We start from the raw sequence: 24,422 nt of genomic DNA on the forward strand, positions 1-24,422 counted from the left end.
GGCCTACGAAAATGTCCAGCACTGAATGGAACTGGTTGAAATGAGACCATGAGTAAGTAAGTCACATACACACAATACCATGTATCACTTTAGTGGCTAAAAGCAGACATCTGAAGCCAAAGCTGCTTTGGTCCAAAAGTTAGCTCTACCACTTAGTAACGGTGGTTTTGAACCAGTTACTTAACCTCTTTGTGCCCAAGTTTTCTCATCCCTAAAATGGGCTATTGTGGTATTTCAATTAGCTAAAAATAAAAAATATAAAAGCCTTTAAAACATAGCCTGGCATAGTGTAGCTTCTTGACAAATGTTAGCTATCATCATTGTATTCCCGCAACGTGGCAGTGTAACCATAGTGGCCACGACTTAGAGATGTGCAGTATCGCAGGCCTGAATTCAAGTCACAATCCTGATGTGAGCTTAATAGTTATATAACCTTGGGCAATTTGCTTAAGTTCTCTCTACTTTGTTTTCTTGGTTTTTTCTCCAGAAAATGGATACTAATAGTGCCTCCATCATAAAGCTTTTGGGAATGTAAAAATTAAATTATGCGTATAATTAACATAGAGTCTGGCCATGGTAAATACTCTATAAAAGTAGGCTACTTACTACTGTGGGTTTGTTTGTTTTTAATCTAAAATCAATATCAGTATAAAATCTCTTGGATTTGCCCTAAGACAGGCACCTTCACCTAGCTGGCACTTGTATTTGCGCCTCATTAGCTTTGGGAGAGCAGAATAAAGTCACTGAAGTAGAAAATGTGTCACATTTTGGACATAAAGCAAGCAAGATAAGTTTATGCCCCCACTTCTAGTTCTCCAGGAAATAGAATATTCCATTTGGTGCTTTGAACAAGTTGGAACATAGTTATTTGTGCCAGCCCTGAGCCTGCTTGCTCTTAGATTTCTTTCCAAACCTTCCCCCTATACTCTATAAAACATGGGCTGTGGCAAGTAGAAAACTAGCTCTTGCAATGGAGAGGTGCTGGCAAGAGAGTGGAGGGTGAGGGAAAGAACAAAAGAGAAACCAGAGTATTTTTCCTCCTTCCTCTGTCTTGGGCAGCTTCCCATCTCTTCAAGGTCCCAGTTCCCACCAGAGAGGCTCATGCTGGTCCCAGTTTTGTTTTTTTTTGGGGGGGGGGTCACCCTGACCCCTTAGTATCAGATAACAGAACCCCTCCCTTTGTCTCTCCTACCTGGGGTGATGGTTATTGTTGCTCATTTATGGGTTTCCATGTAGTTTCTTACATAACCCTCAGCTCAACACATCACCAATGTATACAATTCCCTGCATTTACTCCTCTGCAGTTTGTTTTCCTAGTTAAACCATGATTGGTCCATCCAGTGATCTCCTCGATCTCCTCCCTCTCTCCTTTTCATTTGATTAGTTTGCAAATTGCCTGATTAGCTTGCCTCCCTTCACACACTGACACACACCTATATACTGTGGTGCTATCTCCTATGGTAAAGAAACAAAGGCAGGCTTCTGTGGTTTGAAACAAACTGATCATGTGGGTGGATTCTGAAGTGACTTTATCATCTAATTAATGCAGCAGCTCTCAACTGGGGATATTTTGCCCCTCTACCACCTCTAGGGAACAGTGTCTGGAGACATTTTTTGGTTATTACAATGGGGGGGTTGCTACTGGCATCTAGTGAATAGAGGACAGGAATGATGCTAAACATCCTACAATGGACAAGACAGACTCCTCACAAATTCCCACAAAAAAGAATTCCCAGGTCCTGATCCAATGACACAAAACCTCCACTTTCGCACTGATAGATGCTCTCTGTAGCTTCTGAACTATGGGTCACAGAGAGACTACTCAGGACCTAAAGCTGTTTATGGTGATCACATAATGGGGATCTTACCCCTAGCTGTCAGTTGCAATATACAGTTCATCTTAATCAATTTGCATAAACTTTAATTTCACTACCGATTTTTTGTTGATCTGCAGACTAAGATTACAAAGGAAAAAGATGCATCAAAAGGCAGTGAATGTTCAGCTAGGAAACTGTGTTACATAATTTAAAAAAAAAATAAAAAATCTTACCACTTGATTGTCCCAGCCAGTCTGTACAGCAAATGATAGATTTTTTAAATAAGATACTTTAAAAAGAAAAAGGAATCTCTTCTGATCCTGTGTGCTCTACTAGAATACTTGGAACTTTTTCTTCCACAACTGGAGAGGTGGCTCATCAGCTCTCAGGCACATTTTCTTTTCCCTCTTGTGTGTTAAACCCTCTATTTTCACCTCCAGGTGCTGTTATGCAAACTGGGGGAGGCTGTGGCTGGGTCCCCTGTGCTGTACATCACCAGCTGTGAGGCCTTAGATGACCACTTTCTTGGGTAAGATCTCGGTTTCTTCATGGGTCAAATGAGGAAGTTGAGCCAGTTAAAATCTCCCTTCCTGTCATAAACTTTATTCAATTATATATCTTCAACATTAAGTAACATATAAATATATTGGCTCTTTGGGGACCAAAATTTAAACAAATGCAATAAAAGTTCCATACAGGACTTGTTCATTCCATATGCAAGCTCTAACAAATGAAAGTGAAGATGAAATGTTGTTAGGCCCACATTCCATGCTCTTAATCCTGTTAAAATATGTATAAGAGTGTCTCAGAGAGGTGCCAAAGGACAGTCATCAGCAGACCCAAATCACTGCTGCTCTCCTGACACCTTGAAATGAGAATGGGCCCCATGTTGCAGGGACTGAACACCCAAAACCACCAATTTCTGCAACTTCCCAGGAATTTCCCCTTCCATTATCCCACTCCTGCCTAAGTCCAGCATATCCCAATGTCTACCAGAGTCAGAGTTGCTTTTCCTCCTTCGCTTAGGGCAGGTGAAAATATATATAGTCCTGCCAGTGTGGCTCAATGGTTGGGCATCAACCCATGTGCCAAGAGGTCACCGGTTCGATTCCCCATCAGGGCACATGCCTGGGTTGATCCCCAGTGGGGCCTGGGCAGGAGGCAGCTAATCAATGTTTGTCTCTCATCGATGTTTCTATTTCTCCCGTCCTCTCACTCTAAAAATCAATAAAAACATTTTTTTTTTAAAAGAAAATACGTATAAATCTAGTCCCCTTTCTAAAAGTACAGGCAAAAGAGGCATGGACAGCTATACTCTCTTACATGCACAAATGAGGTTGATTCTTTCTTTCTTTCTTTCTTTCTTTCTTTCTTTCTTTCTTTCTTTCTTTCTTTCTTTCTTTCTTTCTTTCTTTCTTTCTTTCAAGAATAAGCTTTGCCTTAAAAGGAAAAGCCTCAGGCAAGTCTTTACTGGTTGAAGCTTCTGAAAACAGCTGGTAGCAGAAGCCTCAGACTCTCGGCTGAGTCCCGCAGGTACCCACCTCCCTGATTTCCCGCCTCCACTCTCTGCTTTCTAGGTGTCTTGCCTGTCTGTCTGCTCTGAAAATAATCTTGGTGGGTAGTGATTATGTCTTAATTCTGCTCTTCTTGAAGCCTCCACATCACTGCTTCTCAGTAATTGTTAAATCAGAAACTAGCTGAAGGTGAAACCCTAACCCTTTTTGAAAAGCTGCAGCAAATCCCACAGATTTCATTCCCAAGATGTTTATGTCCTCAAATGATCTTTACCCTCTTGGCACAGCTCCGATAAGTTGTGGTAGGAAGGAGCTAGAGTCAGTATCTGAGCAATCAGGGATTTCGACATCTCTCAAAGAAGAGTGTGGGGGGGTGATTTTTGTGATATGTTAATGAGCTCATTTGTCCCTGTCACCTTTAAAAAGCTTAAGACCCATTTCTCTCCCTGGCTCCCCTTTCGTTTCCCTCTCCCCCTCCTTCACCAACCTCCTCCATACCTAAAGAAGAAGGTTAATATTAAGCATCACATTAACAGCTGTCAAATCAACCGTGATTTCCTCTGAGTTATGTTACACAGAGCAACATGCTTTATCAGGAATCAAAGAAAGGACAGTGCCAAAAGTGGATGAGCTAATGTAAAATCACTTACGGGGCACTCTGGAGACGGAAACTCGTTTAATATTTAATGTAGTCATTAACCTAAGAATGAGAGGGAGATGGTAATGGATGGTCTACTCCCTTTGCCTACAGGACAAGGTACTGAAGCGAGCTGTCCCTTCTGGGATCAGATGCACACAAGTCTAAAATCCATAAAGTGGGTCACAGGTGAAGAGAACTGGAAAAGTCTGGAGTCTCTTAGACACACTGTTTTAAGTGCATATTTGGGCTCTGCAGTCATGACTGAAGTTCATCACACGGCAGGAACCAGGAGCCATGTCCCTTGAATTGCTCAATTAGTTTGTTATGGCAACAGACATGCTGTCCCCAACACATATGGCCAAACCACAGCAAATAATCAATTATTGAAGGAAACTATCTCCAAGCAGCATTAATCCATCAGGATATTGAAGGGTTTGTTTCTGCCTCTGTTTAGATTTGGTTATCCTTGAAAGCATTTGTCTGCTTGACGGCTACCCAGAGATGTCCCTGAGCGGCAGAATGTCAAAACCAATTGAAAATCAAAAGGGGGGGAAATGTGGGACAATTCTATAAGAGTGAAGGCCATCTGAAAAAGAACTTTGTCTACAGTGAATATATGATGTTGTGGGGAACGCTCTATTTATGCAGCATGAATGCCAGCATATTCTTTATGTGCGATTTTAAATAGCTTCGCCCTAAGCAAGCAATGCCATTAGAACCACTTTGCTTTAGCTGCAGCATCGCTTCTTGATAAGATACAACATATACTAGCTCCACACTTGTTTTCTTTCATTGTATCTTTTCTATCATATATTATCTTCCTTAGTATAAGTTCCCAGGGGTCTCAGAGAATTCCGCCCACCAAGGAAGTCAAATATGATATTTTCTTGCACATGAGACACCCTCGTCTCTTCCAGTACAGCCACCACTCTTTTTTTCCTTTTTTTACCACAATTTTAAATCTAAGCTCTTTTGCCCTATGCAGTTTTTTGGGTTTTTTTAAATATATCTTTATTGATTTCAGAGAGAGGAAAGGAGAGGGAGAGAGAGAGATAGAAACGTCAATGATGAGAGAGTCATTGATCAAGCCCGCAACCCGGGCATGTGCCCTGACCGGGAATCGAACCCTGATCGCCTGGATCCCAGGTCGACGCTCAACCACTGAGCCACGCCCAGCCAGGCTGCCCTATGCAGTTTTAAAAATACACTCTCAGGAAAACAAGTGAGTTTTGACTCAGCTAAAGCTCCAGGTAGGCTACGCATCTGAGCAATAGAAACAGGCCTCTACAGACAGAGTGACAAGACCACCAGGCACACGGAGGGACTACCCAGGCTTCTATGCCTACAAAATCTTTTTAAACTACATACAGTTTTTAAATTGAATTTGTTCAAAGAACATTTTTCTTCATAAAAGTCAGCTTGCTTGAGAACACCAACAAGGGCGATAAGCCACTATCAGCACCTTTCTGGTTGAAACCATCGGGTATCTTTTAAAGAAAAAAAGTTCTGTGGTAGCTCATCTGGATTACCTGAAAGAAGTCAGTTCAAAAGAGCCTACCATTACGAATAAAGACTTTTCAATTCAAAAAAAAAAAAAAAAGGCAACTGTTCGTTCTAATGAAACTCCTGGGTAGAATTGGTTCTTATCTGGCCTGAGAGCTCCTCTGGAAGAACACAGGGAAGGAGGCAGCAAGAACTTATTTGCCAAAAGACCCCTTAAAGATATTTCATTGAACTATACATGCTTCCCTTCACATTCTCCCTCCTATCTGAAGAATCAGTCCACTGTTCAAGAGAAGCGTCAAAGGGCATCTAGCAGGAAGGAAAACTCAGTGCCATTCATTTCATTATCTCAGGCTTTGACCTCAATTTTCCACTTCTAGACATATATCCTACAAAAATAGAAAATAAAAAAATTTGCAAAGTTATATGTAAAAAGAAGTTTGTTACAATTGTTTATAATTATGAAATACTATGGGGCCAGTAAAATATATATATAAAAAAGAATATTTGACAGCATTAGCCAGTGTGACTCAGTTGGCTGGAATGTCATCCCATACACCAAAAGGTGGCAGGTTCGATGCCCAGTCAGGGCACATATCCAGGTTGCAGGTTCAATGCCCAGTCAGGATGTTTAAGGGAGGCAACTGATCAATGATTCTCTCTCACATCAATGTTTCTCTCTCTGTCTCCTCTCTGTCTCCCTCCCTTCCTTCCTCTCTCTCTTAAATCAATAAAATCAGATTCTTGTGTGAGAATTTTAAAAAAATAAAAGAATATTTGACGACACTCTCTACAAGCTATTTTCTGGGCATGGAAGAACCATCAAATCCCCCCACCCCCACTTTTTTGTCTCACCCAACACATTCCTGACCTGGCCAGTTAGTCACGCCATACAACCCTAGAAGGGACAAATGTAATGCGGTGGCTTCAGGATGGCTCTGACAGAGGCTTCAGAACAAGCTGCAAACTAAATTGGTTGAAATCTACAATTAGAAGCACGTGGAGCCCTAGAATCCTCCATCTTCCCTTATTTACATGACTACTTCTCTTTCAACCCCAGCTGAAGACTTGGGGCTTCTCTTTGGAGAGAGATTTTGTGCTAAGTATGACTAGACTTCCTAGACTCAGCTGTACTAAAGACACTAGTGAAAACAAGGGGATTAAAGACAGCGAGAGGTCAAACAAAAAGAGTCTTCATTCACCCTAGCAGATGATCAGAGGATTTCTCTCTAAAGGAAAGAAATAATCCAAGAGAAAAGCCACACAAATACCATGTAGGAAACCACAACAAAATGTGCCATTTGGATCACCCATCTTACAGTAAAATCTACCAGCTGAGAAGTCCAACCCACATAATTGTACAATTCAGCTTTTTAGCTCTATAATATTAAAAATGAAGGAAGAGCCAAAATCATCATCAATTTAGGGGATCTTTTTTTAAATCAAATAAGTTTTTTTAAAATATATAGGAAAAAATCTGAAGAATAAGAAACATTGCAGGGAAAAGAAAAAATCTATTTTTAAAACTACAGAAATATCCTCTAAGACATAATAGAAGATATTTCATTTATAATACAAGAACAAAATAATATTAAAAAGTAACATTAGGAAACACAGAACTTTAGAAATTAAAAAAAAAATTAATCTCAAATACAGCTTGAAGATAGAATTAAATAAAATATATAAACTAAGCTTTAAAAAAAAAACCCACATTGGGGATAAATTCCAGAAACAGCAGACAAAAATATTGAAAACTGTCCCTGAAATGCATAATTAGGGGGTGGGAAGGATGGATGAGAGAAATGCTTTTTCATTGGAGCCTTATAAAACTATTTGAACTTTTAAACTTAGTATTAAATAACCATAATATAAGTACAAATTTAATTTAATTTAGTTTTAAATGCAAAATACATATATTTATTGCTTCAACAAACATTCATCGAGAGACTAGTATATGAGACAACAAACATATATTGAGAGATGAGCACAATGAAGCACTGGAAATGCAAAGATAAAAACCCTGTGTCACCTATCTTTTCCCTTCACAGCTGTTTGGCCTTAGGTACTTAGTCTAACCACGTATGTGCTTCAGTTTCCACATCAGAAAAAAAAAAAGAGAGAGAGTTAAACATGATAATGTAAATAAATCACTTCAAGGTATAAAAATAATAGTAGTCTAGTAAGGAGACACAGAGTCCTAACAACTTCAACACCACTTGAACTTTGATATACCCAACAAAGTAAGACTAAAGAGAAGGCTATTCTTAATCCCATGGGGATTCAATTACGCTCCATTTAAACAAGGCTTCCTGTGAACAGCAGGCCCTGGTGGCAGCAGACCTGGACTAGATAATTTCCAAGTTGCCTTCCAACTCTCTAAGCCTTTGAGTAGACTCTTGAGTAGACTCTGAGGATACATCTGAGTAGACTTCGGGGTGGAGGGGGCCAAAGTGGGGGGAGGCGAGGGAAGGTGACACCTGTAATACTTTTACAATGAAGATAAATTTTAAAAAAATACACAGCTGGTTGTTTCAGCCAATGAATTGATTTAGAAAGTTAACAATTCTATTTTAGTAATACTCTTTTAATCCTTTCCTTTAAAACAAAGATTTATTTTAAACTCACTAATGTGTGAAAGATGCAATCAGTGCTAGACGGTCAAATGAATTTCAAGGAAGACAAGACAGGGAGACTGTCCATGGCAACACTACTAAGAATTAGAGTGTCCTAAAACTACGTATGGAAGGGACTGAGTGTGAGAGCTACCTTATGAACATAAAACCTGGACTCTCAGATACTGAAAACTGTGAGGTGAAAAGAATGGTTGAAAGAATTACTGATGTCTCTAACTAGAAAAGAGTCTAATAGAGCTAACTTCAAGTCTCTGAACTAGCCGTCACTTGGGAGATGGAATAAGCACACGCTTCATGTGTTAGAGCAGCAAGCTGGGGAAATGCAGTAGGGGCAGGGGAAAGGTACGGGGGAGAGACTTTGGCTCATAACAAGACAGAACATATAAATACAAAACTGGCTGCCCCATGAAGAAATTAAAACCACCATGCTGGAAGTGTTCAACAGAGCCCACAGAACGTTTTTTTAATATTGTTGAGGAACTCATAGATTCAGAGAACAGATTGATGGCTGCCAGAATGGGAGGGGGGAGGGGGAGGGGAGGGGTTTACCAAGTGCAAGCATGTACAGCGTAGGGAATAAAGTCAATAACACCCTAGTAAGCATGGGCAGTAACAGATGGTTACTAGACTTGGTGTGGCGATTACTTTGTAAGGAATATGATGTTGAATCACTATGTTGTACACCTGAAACCAATATAATACTGCATGTCGATTATAATTAAAAATGAATTAATAAAAAATTATAGAGGGAATTCTTGCTTAGGGAGCAGACTTTCAGACTAGGTAAACTCCAAGTCTCCATCCTTTCTAGCATTCCATTTCTGTTAACAGGTCACAGCACAGCCAAAGTTCAAAAGGCAAAAAGAATTCCATCAAGTGGTCGCCTCCACAAAAGGGAAGCAATCATGCCCTTCACAGGCATGCCGTCGGGCCACAGAAGGGGGAAACGCGTCCAACAAGCAAACACGCCAGCAGACACCTGAACTACTAGAATACAATTTCCTTTTACAGCTAATTGTTTTAGGATTCTACTGATGCAGCCGTATTAAATTATAATGGACACAGGTTGTCTTCATACCCTAAGGGGAAAAAGCAAAGAAAAGATGGGTTACCTAAAATTATTGGGCTGGAATGCTAGTTACAGATATTGAACTTAGAAAGATGAGCCACCTACTGAATCAATAACTGCATTTTAGTTGGTACCTTGAGGGTGTTTGCTGGCCTTATTGAGTGGCTGATTCTAGTCTCTTTAACCTGTGACAGCTGATGGGACTGGATCCTGGGGCAGAATTACCACCCAATTCATCAGTGATGCTTAATGAGCAGTTACCAGTGAAGGAGACCCTGGAAAAGTCTTCTTAATGCTTAACTATTCAGATGAAGAAATCTAATAATCATATTTTTATATCTTCTGGACTTCTTTTCTGAGCAACTTTTAAGGACACCTGGCCATAGAAGTAGGGCACACAGATAGGGGAACACTGAATTGTAAACGATAGCCCTAAAAAATTGCCATTACATTTAGCCAATAAATCTTCAAAGGCTAGTGAGTGGATGGAACTTCCAGTACAGACCCTACCCATTTATATAGTGTGTAGCCATGAGTAAAGTGGTCTTATCAACAGAATACTTCTGAGATAATCATTTAAAAATTAATCTAAGATAGTAAAACTGACGAGTGAGTCATATGCAAAGACCTGTTCAAATAAGAACACCCTTTCATTAATAGAGTGAGCAATGGGAACATTAAAAGGAAATATTTCACAGTTGATAGTAGTGTATTTTGGGATGAAACCTGGAAGAGGTTTCATCAGTCCACAGTTGTTAATGAGACTTGCATGATATGTTTGAACTCAGGTTTGCAACTGATGGTGCCTCTGAATGCTGAGGGTGCAGCCCAGGTCTCCTGCTCGCCTACCTTTCACAGCATTCTAGCATCTTGATCAAGTCCTGGCTGAAGGATCCTATGAGAAATTTATTTACAGCATGGCCTATCTATTCAGTTTTAGGAGAAACATGGCAGCACTGATACTGTTGCTAAGCAATAAGCAGCATATTGGAGTAGAAATAAATTTTTAAAAGGAAATAAAGTAAAAAAAAAAAAAGACATCTGAAGTACTAAATTTTTCATAACATCCAGGAATTTGAAGTTATAGACAGCTTCAACATTTTGCAAATTAAAGCTACTTTTACAATTATTCAGTGCTTGTTCTTTTGTTACAGGCTAATGTCTTTACCTTATGGAGAAACATGAACCCATCATTGTAGAAAAACCACAGGAACCAAATCCTTAATAATTATCATGTAAATATGCATGCTAGTGTCTCAAAGATGCCAGGCAGTATTTGTGTTCGTTTGCTCAGTGATGGTAAACAAGAAGGAGCATCTGCCAATCTCATGTTTCAAGGTTTCCATCCCAGGTTAAAAACATACATAGTCTGTAGAAAACTACACAGATTCAGTAGTTCTCACAAAGGAAAAATGCTTATATACTGTGAAAAGAATCTTTTTTCTAAAATTGGTGCTACAGCTATTCCCAGGTACTTTCTTGTTTTGTGATTTATTCTTGCCTCAAAAATAAAACCCAAAAATTTAACAGAAAAAAAAAAAAAGCACCCCAGGGCTAGATTGCTCATTTGATTAGAGCATTTCCAGACACACAAAGGTTGTGGGTTCAATCACCTGTCAGGGCACATACAAGAGTCAACCAATAAATGCATAAATAAGTATAACAACAAATCTCTCTCTCTCTCTCTCTCTCTGTCTTCCTCTATATCTCTGAAATCAATATATTTTTTAAAAATTAAATTAAAAATAAAACCCAAAGGAGAGGAGAGCAGTTTGTACTCATAGATGACATTTACTTTATATTAAAAGTGCTCTTTTCACTAAGATTGCAAACAGCTTTCTTAATGTTAGAATCCATGTGAATACTAATTAAAACATTTTTGAGGCTGAAATCAAGAGATTTGGTTTAATGATACAAATAATACAATAAACTCTAATTCTATACAAAAGGAAGGTGTGTGCTACCAGGACTGTGTCCTGTCCCATAGTAGACTGTATGTATAATTTGCACCATGGAGACCATGATCAAATCACTCTCACTTGCTCATTTATGTATTCAAACTGTTTGTGGTTCTAAATTATCGTATGTCATGTAAAATAAACATGAGATAAACTGGTCACTGCTCTGGCTTCTTGAATAGGCAGGAAAGTTTACAATCCTAAACTACGGAGAAAAGCTCTGGAGAGAAGAGAAAGTTAGGGCAGAGAAGAATTTGTCCGCAGAGGCCGTGGAGGACGTTTGTTGTTTGTGGTTGCCATCCATGGCTGCAAAGGGCGCATAAAATAAAGAGCTGAGAGCTTTTTTACAACCCAGTAAAGGAACCACAAGTCATTGCAGAAAGCTACATGCTTACAAAATCAGAACCAAATGAGGTCACCAAAGTATTAAGTGTTGCAAACAGTCAGAAAAGCTGTGGTTACAGCAAGCTGTGGTTCATCCTATCTGAACATGTGTTAGTTCTGATCGCCACTCTCAGAAAGGATCACGAGGAACCTAACAGGGCAATGTGGCAGAGCACGGAAAACAGAGCTTGCGGCTGCGTCACTGGGTGGGAATTTTGCTCACCTTCGTCAGTGGGACTTTCCCAGAAGTGGCACCTTTCTGTCCGATTAGCCACTTCTGCTCTGAGATTCCCAAGAACGCCTATTTGTTCACCTTTAGTTTTCAAGCCTTCCAGAGGGAAGTGTGAGCTGTGTGCCCTAACAGCCACTGCCTGTCTATGTTGCACACAGACAGAGACAGAGGGCCAGCTCTCTGACCCTTCCTCAGGCCCTTCATCAGCTCTCCTCATCGTCGGTTTGCTGAGGCCCTGCTCTTCATTCCCTCTCTTCTCACTTGAATCCTCTCTATGGACAATCTCACCAATATCTGCAGCTCCCATGGCTCCCACATGGAAATACTGACAACTCCCAGATCTACGTCTGCTTCTCTTCTGAGTTTCAGACTAGTAAATGCAACTGTCTACCAAACATCTTTACCTGAGAAAGCAGCTCAAGTACATCAAGCCCCAAAAATATACAACTAAGATCATAAATTTTTCTCCCAAGTCAGCTCCTTCTTCTACGCTTTCTATTTCAAATGGTAGGACCACCATCCACCAAGTCACTAGTAAGTGCCTCCCTATCATTCATGTCCAATCAGGAAATGCAATGCATGGCAGACACTGCTCTAAATACTTTCCACACGTTAATATTTAATCCCCATAACAACCCAAGGAGGTAAGTTCTGCTATTACCCCCATTTGACAGAAGAGGAAGCAGAATCTCAAAGAAGTTGAGCAATTTGTCCAAGGTCACATAACGAATATGTAACATATCGGCCTTTGAGCCTCTCCTGTCTGACACTACCATATTACACTGCCCCTTTATAAAGCTCATCAGTTCTATCTTTTAAATATCCCTTGTTCCTTCCTCCATGCCCTCGTCACCACTGTCCCATCTTGGTTAGGCACATAGCATCTAGACTATGACAGGAATCTCCTAACTGGTTCCCTTGCCTCAAATTCTACCTCAAACCTATCTTCCTCACTGTACTCAATAAAATGGGCATCTAAAAGCATCCATCCCCTGCTTTAAAACCATCAAAAATCCCCTTAACTTATAAGTGTTTCTAATGAGTGTTTTTTTTTCTATCAGGGAGAAATCAGGGCCATTGCAAGTTAGGTTTCTAATTTACTCGATCATTCCTCGCACTCTCCTCCAGACATGTCAGATGTTTTCATTTCAATATCTTTCCTTGAGCTCTTTCATCTGCATAGAAAGCCCTTCTCCCGCCTTCACTTGGCTAATTTCTGATTATCCAAGGGGCAAATGTAGGAGACTACGCAGGAAAGCCTTCCCTGACTCAACAGGTTGGGTTGATGCCACTCCTCTGTGTTCCCGTGCACTTCCATATACATATGCATGGTCCTAGCACCTTCCCTGCTTGACTGTTACAGCAATAAGAGAATGGACTTTAGTGCCGGGCACACTGGGTTTCACTTCTGGCTCTGTCACCTACCCACTTTGTGACATCGGACGCTTACAAACTTAGCCACTATTAATATTGCCCTCATCCCACTATACCAGGTTTATCTCTTAACTTGACTGTCTCCCTTGCCAGACTGTGAACCGAAATGCAGGGACATTTACATTTTGCACCTCCAATTTCTAGTACAATGCCTAGCCCATATGGGATGATGGAATTACATTAAACTAAACTAGATATAAAGCACAGAGTGCTACTTCACACTGAGAATAATAAATAGACATGACCTTGGACAGGAAATGATTGAAGTAATTGCTAAAAGGGTTTGAATAGATCTAGGAATGGAGGACATGAGACACTACACAAAGATGATGGAATTGGCTTCGCCTTTACCAGTGCCATTGGGGAAAGCATAGCAAACTGTCTCACTGAGCTGGCAACAGAATGTAATAGATCTGACTTAGTACAGCCATTCTGTGTTCTATGTTTGATGATGCAGAAATAATCCAGAAAGAAGCAATCAGGCTGAAGAATAATTTAGAAATGGCACATGACCATTTGGTATTTCCTTTACAAGGGAACTGGTTATCCTGACTTCCACTTTGTATTTGCGTCATAACTGCTGTTCTGAAACAAGAGACATAATGACCTCTGTTCAGGGCTATTTTTCTCCTATGTAGCATCTTGTTTTTTTGTAATGACCATTCAAATGGCTTTGATTGTAACTTAATGTTAGCAAATGTTTACCTTAATCATTTTGAAACCAGGATCCAGAAATACAAATACATTGCCCTGAATTATATACTTCATCCCATTACCATCTTATTTTAACATAATTAGTTTAACCATGCAAACGTTTAAAATACATTAATCTAATGCTTTTTTCTCACAAGTTTTAATAATTATTTGATTTTTTAAATTAAATGAATATTAGTTTCAATTTGAAAGAACTCTAAATCCATTCCTGAAAAGTAGTACTAGACACTGTGTCTGGGTCCCAAGTCATAAAAACAATTAGGCTTGAAAAGATTCCGTCAGCAAGTCTGATATAACATAATAGGCTCTTTCTCTCTCCTAAACACTATAGTTTGATTTAGTCAGATGTTTTTGTTGTAGAGAAAGGTACTGGCTGGCTAACTTTAAAATGTTCTGCTTTCTTTAACATAATTGTCCAGAGAACACCAGAAGGCTGCAACCATGAAGCCCTTGTTTATGAGAGGAAACAAGAACCAAAGGGTCACGTTTAGGGCGCCATTACCAAGAATGAATTATCCCCAATCATTCCTTACTTTTGTGTTTTGTGTCTCCAAAAAATGATTGATCCCCAGAAAGGAAACTGGCTGGCTCAGCTTGAGTCATGAACCCTCTCATTGACCAAGCAGCTATCTGGTGATGTGATGTGTGTGAGAGCACACGTGTATTTGTGTGTGTGTGTTTTTCACACTACCCATGACATATATAAACATGTGACTCAGGTGAACCAATAAGACTCAAGTCCAAAACTATTACAGAAGCCTGCAGGAAAGAGGGCTTCTCTTCCCACTGGAACCACTAAGCTTGCAGGACAGAAACCTGGAGCTGCTGATGCCATTCTGCCAGTTGGCCACATCTTGAGAAGAACCCTTCCTTCCTGAGAACAAAAGCAAAACAAAGGATCTGAGAAAGAAAGCTCCTGTAGTGAAAGCCTTAGGGTCTGATCTTGTTTTCTCCCAAATAAGAAATTAACTTTTTAGGGCCTAGCCACTTGGCCTCTACTAGAAAAGCCAGGGCATGGGGGGTGGGGCACAGACAAGTTTCAATACCTGGAACATTTACACAAGTGGGATGACACCCTAAAGTTCTCTGTACAAATCGTTTTGAGAAGTTGCTACCAGCTAAAACCTCAATCAGAAAAAATACCACAATGAGGACCCTGATCCTAAAGTGGACCCTAAAATATAGGACCTACTTTGATGTCCTTCTTCCAGATGAATTAGTCACACAGTAAAACTCTAAAATGTATCCTGGCACCAAGTAAGTAATGGTAGACATTTATGTGATTAAGACAACATTTATCCCAAGGCATGAAGATTCAAACAGGACCCTAAATTGCAATGACCAAGGTGGAAGGGTGGTATATTAGGGACTCGACTGAGGTGGAGGGAAGGCAAGGGTTGGGCTTCTTTAAAAAAAATTTACACCAGAAGGTCACTACTATTAATTATGCTTCCTAGGAAGTTTGTTGATGTCTGAAGAGATGGCTCACTACCCAGAAAAGTAGATTCTAAAATTGTATGTGGTCCTAAATGATAAAGGTGTTAAAGAAAAAAAAAAAGACCTGTGGGAAATGATTAAGCCCCTTATAAATGAAATAACTTACCATGAGCTTCTTTAAAAATATGGATAACTAAGGCAGGAAAGCAATGGTGCAAAACTAAATGGCATTCTTTGGGGCAGGGGGACCGTATATCACTCTTTCCTTGTACTGACCCCTCATAAGCTCAGCTCGAGGTTGCGGTAGTGAGATATCAATGCCAGAATCCTCTGAATACACTGCTCCCTCAAGAAAAATGCTTGTATTTAAAACTGAATCTGTGATGTGTCTGTTATTGGTCATGAGAGCTGAGAGCAGAAAAAGTCTTGAGATGGAAATAAAGTGTGCCCATCCCGCTGACGGTGGTTGGTACCTTTGGCAAGAGAACACAGAGGAGGAAGACACTGCGCTGAAAAGTCTCATGAGACACTGGAATCCAGTTGGTCCTGTCCCCAGCCTGCATGCCCCCTTCTCTCTTCTTTTCAGGACTCCGTCTCCTTTTCCTTCTTCCTGCTTCCCTAGCACCTTTCTTCTCTCTTCCTTAAGAACACAGAACTGTGGGCCACATCCCCCAGATTAGCAGGTAGTAAACAGAAGAGCCAGAACTGAAGAAGAGCCAGAATTCAAACCTGGGCTGATTCCAAAGCTTCTGCTCTTTCCACAAAATGCAAGCCTATGTTGTAAACTTTGAAGAAAAGTTGTAGAGAAATATCATGCAGCTGGTATAACTAATGATGTCCATCTCACATCAGAAATGAGAAAAATCAGATTACATAATTATATATGTATAGGTATATACAATAATTTATTTTTATAATTATAGCCTCATGTTTGTACCGCATGCATAGAAAAACTGGGAAGAAAATACACGAGGTGTTTAACAGTGATTACTTCTGGGTAATTGCATTGTGAGTGATTTTTATTGACTTTATTGTACAATTCTATAAATCTTAACTATAAACATCCCTTACATTTATAATTTTAATGAAATGTATTGTGTTAATTTATCCAACACTTTTATTGAGTACCTCCTAGGTATCACTTGAGGCATAGGGGCTACAGAATTAGCAAACAAACAATATCCCTGATATCTGGAACTTGACTTTTTACTTTATTTCTTTATTTCTACTTGACTTGGGTGGGAGAGGGGAAAAAAATCATGAAATAAATATATAGTAAAAGGGAAAGTTTTATGCAATCTAAAGAGACACTAAAAATAAATATATGCTCTCCAGGTGGTGATAAATTTAGTGCATATATTATAAAATCTAGTATCACATTGATTTAAGTATACAGATATTTTTGTAAAAGTACTCTAGACAGCCGAAATTCTAAAAAGTAATTCAAGTGTTTTAAATGCATTCACTAAATCATTTAACAAGTATTTTTCTATATATCTAGACACTGAATGAAGGTCTTGAAAGTAAAGATAAATAAAATAATTATTTGCCTGAAGGAGATAACACTCTAGTGAATAGCAAGTTGCGTAAGTAGAAAAATTGATCGTCTCCTATAAATCTTATGGAGACGGATAATCACACCACCTTTGGCAAAAAGACTGATCCAGGCCATTCACCAAGCAGTTTATTGCTGGTGTTACCCCTCACCTCCTAACCCCTACCAAAAGCACTGAGTGGTGACATGGTTGACAAAACATGAAGATGACCAGCAAGTGACAAAAAACTATATATATGCCTCTTCATTAATTTTGCTTCCTAAATTTTCTGTAATTATAAATGTATTTATTTTATAATAATGGAGTAGCATACTTTTACGGCTCATAGAGTGGAAAATTGGGAACTTAAGGAAACATTTTAAAAATCAACAACAAAATTACACAGAATTTTAGCATCCAGAGACAAATCACTGTTAATGCTTAATTTTTTTTCTTCTGGGTAACTGGACAATACAAATGCTTTTGATTGAAACATATTATTGGATTGTATGAAGTGTAATACAGAAATACAAGATGGCAGTTTTATGGAAAGATATTTAAATACTTTTCAGAGACTTAATTTGGGTCCATATGTTAGGATCACTTTTATCTAATTTGGTTTCAATAATCTTCAAGCTCAACATTTTAATGCGAAATTTTATTTCTAGTGACGCTCGCATTTCCTGTTTCCTAATCTCTAAATTCATTTTTTTCCTACCTGGTCCATAAGGTGATACTCTTATGTGGTTTAAAGCAAAGGTGAAATGTTAACCAGTTTCCAAAGGAGTCTATCAAGAAGACGACAACTGTAGTGCTGATAGGTACAGACTAGTGACATGGCTGACAAGATGTGAATGCCCATGGCACTGCACACAAAGATGACAAGCAAGTGACAACAGCAACAGACCGTGTGTTGAGCAGCACATAGGGGGCCAGGCAGCCTCCAGCAATGAAGAAGACAGAAGATCAAGATGAAATTGTCAAAAGCACATAAAAGGAATGGCGTCCAAAGGCAGCAAGTGATGCACAGAGCACAAGTTTCCCCAAACGCCTCAGCACAATATGTAAAGGAAATGCAGGCTGGTTATTGATGAGTTCTTCCACTTTCCAGACCCCTGCTTGCCCCTGTTTTTCTTCCCAATGCCTCCAGCCTCCCGTATTTGCTCTTGTTTTCCTCTTTGTGGTCTCTGCATGCTACTTACCAAGCTTCGGACAAGCTCACACACTCTCCTGCCAAAAGGAAAGTTGAAAGCAGAGCAGAAATGAGGAAGGGAAACAGGCCTCAAGATACAGAGTGAGGAAGAAACCCAGCAACACTGGGAATATTTGACAGAAGACACAAAGGGGGCTTATTCTCCCCTCACCTGCATCAGGGTACATGGAGGGTGTCCCCTTCCAGGACACACGAATCAGCGGTTTCTTGAGTCCAGTATGGAAATCCCTCTGATGGTCTTTGCCAACTCTTGATGTTCTGTACCTGCTAGAATGACCCAACTCACCACATATTGTCTATCACAAACACTTGCTTGCCTATTCCAAAAAAAAAATAAATTATTTTTAAATGGCATGTCTCTGTTGGCTTAAATTTTCCTAATGGCTGTTAGATATAACAGAAGAGATTAATTAGGGATGTTTTACATTATGCTAACACAGTAGATTAGCATGCAATTTGAAAGAAGGAAGAAAGTTCTGTTATACTGGGGCTGCTGAATTTGAGGTGATTCATGTGTTTTCTTCACACAGTGAGGGAGATAGCTATTCAGAATAAATAGAAGTTCTCTTGAGTAGACATGGATGTCATCAAATGCTGGACTTACTCCCTGATGTTTAGGTCTCAGAGCTTTAGTCTTAGGGCTATTTAAAGGCCCCTCATTATTGAAATTTCTGAAAGAAAACAATAACTTCATTATTGTAGGTCTAAAGCACTTAGCCCTTTCCCTCTTTTTCTCATTAAAATTGTTATTTTATAATTAAATTTTTAATGGGAATACAACTACTGAGTGGTATTAGAACAGACTGTTGATAGGCATTTTCAAAGAATTCAATTTTTAAAAAAATTATCTCTCTCAGGTTCCTAAATTTCACCAAGGATAAGGCACTGAAAGCCCTTGTGTCAAATAACTCACTTGCTTTCTCTTAGAAGCAGCTCCGTGTATATATTCTTGTACAAAACATAAATGAGGGCAGCAGTGTTATCCAAAGGGGGGTGTGAGGGAGAGCTAAAGGATCTAATATATTTTACCCAATATTTTAAGAGCTTCCAAGAAAAAAAATATTATTTTTAAAATACTACAAAAGTGTGTACAGCCCCAGCCAGTGTGGCTCAGTCGGTTGGGCGTGGTCCTGGGCACCGAAAGGTTGCCAGTCCGATTCCCCATCAGGGCACATGGCTGGGTTGCAGGCTCAATCCCCAGCAGGGGGCCTGCAGGAGGCAGCCAATGGATGTTTCACTCTCACATTGATGTTTCTCTCTCTCCCTCTCCCTTCCTCCCTCTCTAAAAATCATTTTAAATATCTTTTTGTTAAGTACGCCCAGAATGAGGACATGGAGTAGGTAGTATACTCATGGAATTGATGAAAGGGAGCAGAAAGGGCTGTTCCCCCTCCACCAAGAAAGGATCTGTGTCTGTGTGTGATGTGTGCACGTATGTGCATGAGTTTGCATGTGTGCCTGTTGATACATTCCTCTTGCTTAAGCATTGTCTTCTTGTTGTTCCTCTTTAACATTAGAAATAATCTCAGTTTCATACTCCTTGTCAGATTAATATCCTTATCAGATTCCTATTTGTGACACTGCCAAGACTGTGCCAAAACCCAAAGATACTATCTAAATAAAGGAAAAAATAGAGGTAAGAACTTTCACTCTCTTGGCCTGGGCTGTCCATAAAAACAAACCTCCTAGGACTCCAAACTGATATTATGGAATCTTATCATATGGTAAACACTAGAAATTTTACTTTATATATTATGTTTTGCTGTGAAATTGTGTATGGCATCATAATTATTATTTTATCTGAATAATTCTATGAGACATTAATTTAATAAAATAAAATAATTGGCCTGCCTTTTAAAATGTGTGATTTTAAAATAGATTTGCCAAATTTTAATCACATTTACATTTCTTTATGATTAAAGCAGAAACTATTCCCTAGAGGAACTCATAGCCAATATCCTGAGTGGAAACTATAATTCAAAACCAGTTACTCACCTCAAGGCCAGCCTTTCAAGGGTGTATCTGAATTATATGTTGCTGAATAGGGTAATGGCAATAGAAGGAAAAGACACAGATAAAATAGTGAAGAGATGGAACATTTTGTTTGTAATGAAGGCAGAAGTCCTTAGGAAAGGAAAACTTTCACTGGCAGGCTGGCTCTTATGTGCTTTTGTAGCATGCTGTACAAAGAAAGGTTAAAACATACCTATTGTTTCCATGTCATGACAAAACGTTCATCTATGCAATCTTGGCCCTGATCTCAGTGGGCCTCTAACGCCACCAAAAGAGCAGTTCCCTTTCGCCATTAGCACCTAATTGGCCCAGCAGCTCACCCAGAAGAGACCTTTCCATCACGCCGTCAAAGCCCCCCACCGTGATTTGCACCCACTGACACCACGGCAGCTAATTCACCTTCACGACCTGTCAGCTTCCACTCGGGTCACTTTAACTCTGCTTCTTTTGTGACATAGATCTGCTTTTAAAATGGTGATAATCTAGGAAGCGTCCCCCTCGGGATTCCGCTGTGATTGGACAATCTGTCACAGGCCCGAAGGAGTCCTAAGTACTGGCGGACACGGATCTCACCAGGGATAAGGCACGGGAAGCCCTTGTGTCAAATAACTTCCTTGCTTCCCCTCTGAAGCAATCCAGGGTCTTTATTCGTGTACAAAAGCATACGATGAGGGCAGCTCTGTTATCAAAGGGGGAGCGCGGGGGAGAGCTCTTAGCCACTCACCAAACATAACATTCCACGTTACCCTCTGATCTAGGCACGGAAATCAAAGGCACACACTTTGGAGCGAACGGTAATTGCAACACTAAGTCATCTGAAGAGTGATAATTAGTGTGTCATTGCCCAATATAAGCGAAAGAGAATACATAAATAGGAATAATGCTATACAAATCTCACAAACTTCACAAACGTTAGGCAATGAAGCCACAATTACCCACAGTACTGGAGCCCCTGGCACTTCAATTACACGTGTTCCTTTCAACACAGCTCCAATTTCCACTCAAAGCTCACAGTGAACTTTCTCACAGTTTTTTTAAACGTGAGTCCTTTGTGCCAGCAGATCCGTATATGTAATTTGGGAAGGAAATAGTCGTCTTGGCTTCATGCCAGTCACCATCTCATGCTGGCCTGAAACCAGTCATGCTGAAACTGATTCTCACCTTGTCTTACACGGGAACTCCTGGCATAAAGCATACTCAGCGACACCTACCTGCACACTCACCCATGGGGTGGCAAACACATCCCTCATGCCGGCATCAATCCACACGTACAGATGGGGTACCGCTAGAATAGCACCTCCCACAGCCAGACATTTATTATAGATAGATATATGCATGCATGAACACACTCATGCCACACACTGACACGTGCAGAGGTATTCACACATATGCAGTCACACCTGTTTCACTCAGTAGGACATGCACAGCATTTCCCAAAATCTCTACCATGGATCACTGCTCCCATGAAAATGCAAAGCCAAGAAATCCCCTATTGATAACATCCCTACGGGCAAATATGCTGGGGTACACTGTGCAGTGTCTTCCCAATGTCCCTTAGCCAGCCTTTCACTAAAAGAGCACATGTAAATTAGTGTCACGTGACATTCCCCACATTTCATTCTTCTTTTCCTGAATTCGCCTCTATTCCTGAAACACTTTTGCATATGTGGACATGGCCAAGGCACAAGTTTTACAGCCATTGCATATTGGCTAGGATGAATAAGTGGGGCAAAAGCAAAACAAAACAGAGGGATATATTCCTGGCTGTTGCTAGAATGTGAAGTATGGACAGAACACCTAAAGAAAACAGTATTTATCATAAAACAGAGTTAAATTTGTCCAAAGCCCATATTTAAATCAAGCAATTTTAAAAGCTCTTTTCAAAATCCAGTCCTTAAAACCAAAAGCTTTGTGTCAAAAAGTAGTTCATTTCTGAAAAGAGTCTGTGACTAAGATTTATGGCAAAGAACTTAAATTTCAATGTACATGAACTCTAGTGACAGTAAAAGCAAATAAAAAAATTAAGAGCTGGGAGATGTTTCTTCAAAAGAGAAAAAAAAAGGGAAGAAAGAAAACTTGCAGTGAAAATTCTGAGACTTAGGTTGACTTCCACTGAAATGAATTGTACCAATTTTGTTTCTAGTTTCACAGGAAAAAGGTAAAGAAGTGGGCCTAAGAAAGGGTTACTGGCAAAGGAGGAGCCACATCCTTCTCACGCTCCCACACGTGGGCCTCCGGGCACGAGGGGTGAGGGACAAGCATAATCTCAGTGAGAAATGGAACCAAGGACCTTCACAAACCTGGGCCACACATGCTCCCACAGAGGTTAATGAGTCGAGCAACTGAGGAAGAAAAAAAGCCCAGTGTCTCTCTCTGAAGCCACAAATGCAGGAGGAGAGGACAGGGAGTCATGACAGTAGAGAGTCAGAAAGGCACAGAGCTCCACAAAGGCTGCTGTTCTCACTAACCTATTTCAAGGCGGGTGTTATTTTTAAAGTGTTTGGTAATACTTTCATTTTGATACATTTTTAAAAGGGATCTACTTTTTATTTTAAAAAACTACAAATGTGGGAGAGGGGCAGTGGATAATCAGGAATTCAGATTAAAACACTTTTCTTTTCAACCAGACGACCTGGAGCACCAGAGGTCACCTATGATCCCAAATCCCCATCACAGATTCCGTTCCTGTAGGTTAACGCAGCAAACTTGCACTCGCATGGTAATGAAATACATCTCCAGAAGAAAGGCTGGCCACGGTACCTAGTGAGGCATTTCTCCATTTTCTGTTGACAAGATCTCGATCATAATCCCTTTGCACAGACCACTGAGCCAAATGCTGTCCCCCAAGAACACACTGAATGATGAGGTCAAGGTATGCTATGCAGTCATGCTTCATGTCTCCGATATAATGCTAAATCTTTAAGGCAACACAATCTATGGCCTTTTCCCTAGGCTATGGGTTTATGCCTCTGCAAACAGAGCACAATGGCTGGCCATCTCAGTACCTCACTTTCTCTTTTGGTTCTAATCAGCAGTGCATAGTTTCCTAATTCTAGAAGCATCAGTAGACTCATAGCATTGCTAGTGGCAGAGAGTATGTCCGTATAATTTGCTATCCAAACTGAAATACTTTTATTAAAGATTTTTTATTGATTTTGATAGAGAGAAAGAGGGAGAGGGAGAGAGAGAAACATTGATATGAGAGCCAGACATTGATTGGCTGCCTCCTGCATGCCCCCTACCAAGGACTGAGCCCACACACCATGTGCCCTGATGGGGAATTGAACCAGCAAGCTTTCGGTGCACGGGATGACACCCAGCCAACTGAGCCACAATGGCCAGGGCCAAACTGAAATACTTTTGAGGTGAAAACTGAACCAAAAAGATTCCAGGGCAACGGGTATAAACTGGGATTGTCTTGGGCAAATGAAGATGTATGGTTGTCCTATGGAGAAGGGACTGGATCCTAGGTCCTAACCTAGCCTGATATTTACAAACAATGTATTTGACGTTTCAGAGGGAAAGTACTAGATAAAACTACTGCTCTGGGTAGGCTGGGCATTCACCTCACTGTTTCCAGCCTCTTTACCTATCCCAGTCTTGTCTGGATATGATCTTACATTTAGACCCTATATTTTATCCAAGTGAATCTTCAAAGTTGTTACTGAGTTTTAGTTAAACTATCCACATAGTCAATTCAAAGTTCAAAAGGAGCATAATAAAAAAATTTTATTAACAAACATGTTTTCAAAAGATATCATAAGGTCAAAGAACAGCTCTTTTTTTTCTCTGCTTGGGCTTTTTAAAAAGGTGAAACCACAATGTTCTGCGTTTAGATCAGTTCTGATTTCTGTTCTAAAAATAAAAGATAAAAGGCATCACATTGAGAACATGTAAAGAATAAAAGAAAAAGTCAGGAGACACACAGAAGCAGTGAAACCCAAGGTTATAATCATGACAGGCTCTGTGTGAGCCCAGCAGTGTTGGCAACAAACCCAAGGGACACTCTAAAGAAGCATGAATAAAATAGGGACTGTGAGTTAATGATTGTATGTATTGGCTCTTGTTCATTGGTCAGGTACTTGAGTTCAAGGTCATGGAGTTCAGATCATTTATTTTCAAAGTTTGGTCCTAAGTGTAGGACAATTGCCTTCATTGTGTGATTGACATGTTCCTAAGATGTTACCTGTTAAAAAATTCATCCCTCTAGTCTGTCACAGTACCTGCCAGCCCTGGCACTACGTTGCCTGTCACCTCACTGTCTGGGTCACAGATATCTTTTGAGAATCTGACAAAAGCAGTGGATCCTTTCCTCCTAACCCTTAT

The sequence above is a fragment of the Miniopterus schreibersii genome (assembly GCF_964146895.1).
Source record: "Miniopterus schreibersii genome assembly, chromosome: 6".
In the NCBI taxonomy this organism is placed as follows: Eukaryota; Metazoa; Chordata; class Mammalia; order Chiroptera; family Miniopteridae; genus Miniopterus; species Miniopterus schreibersii.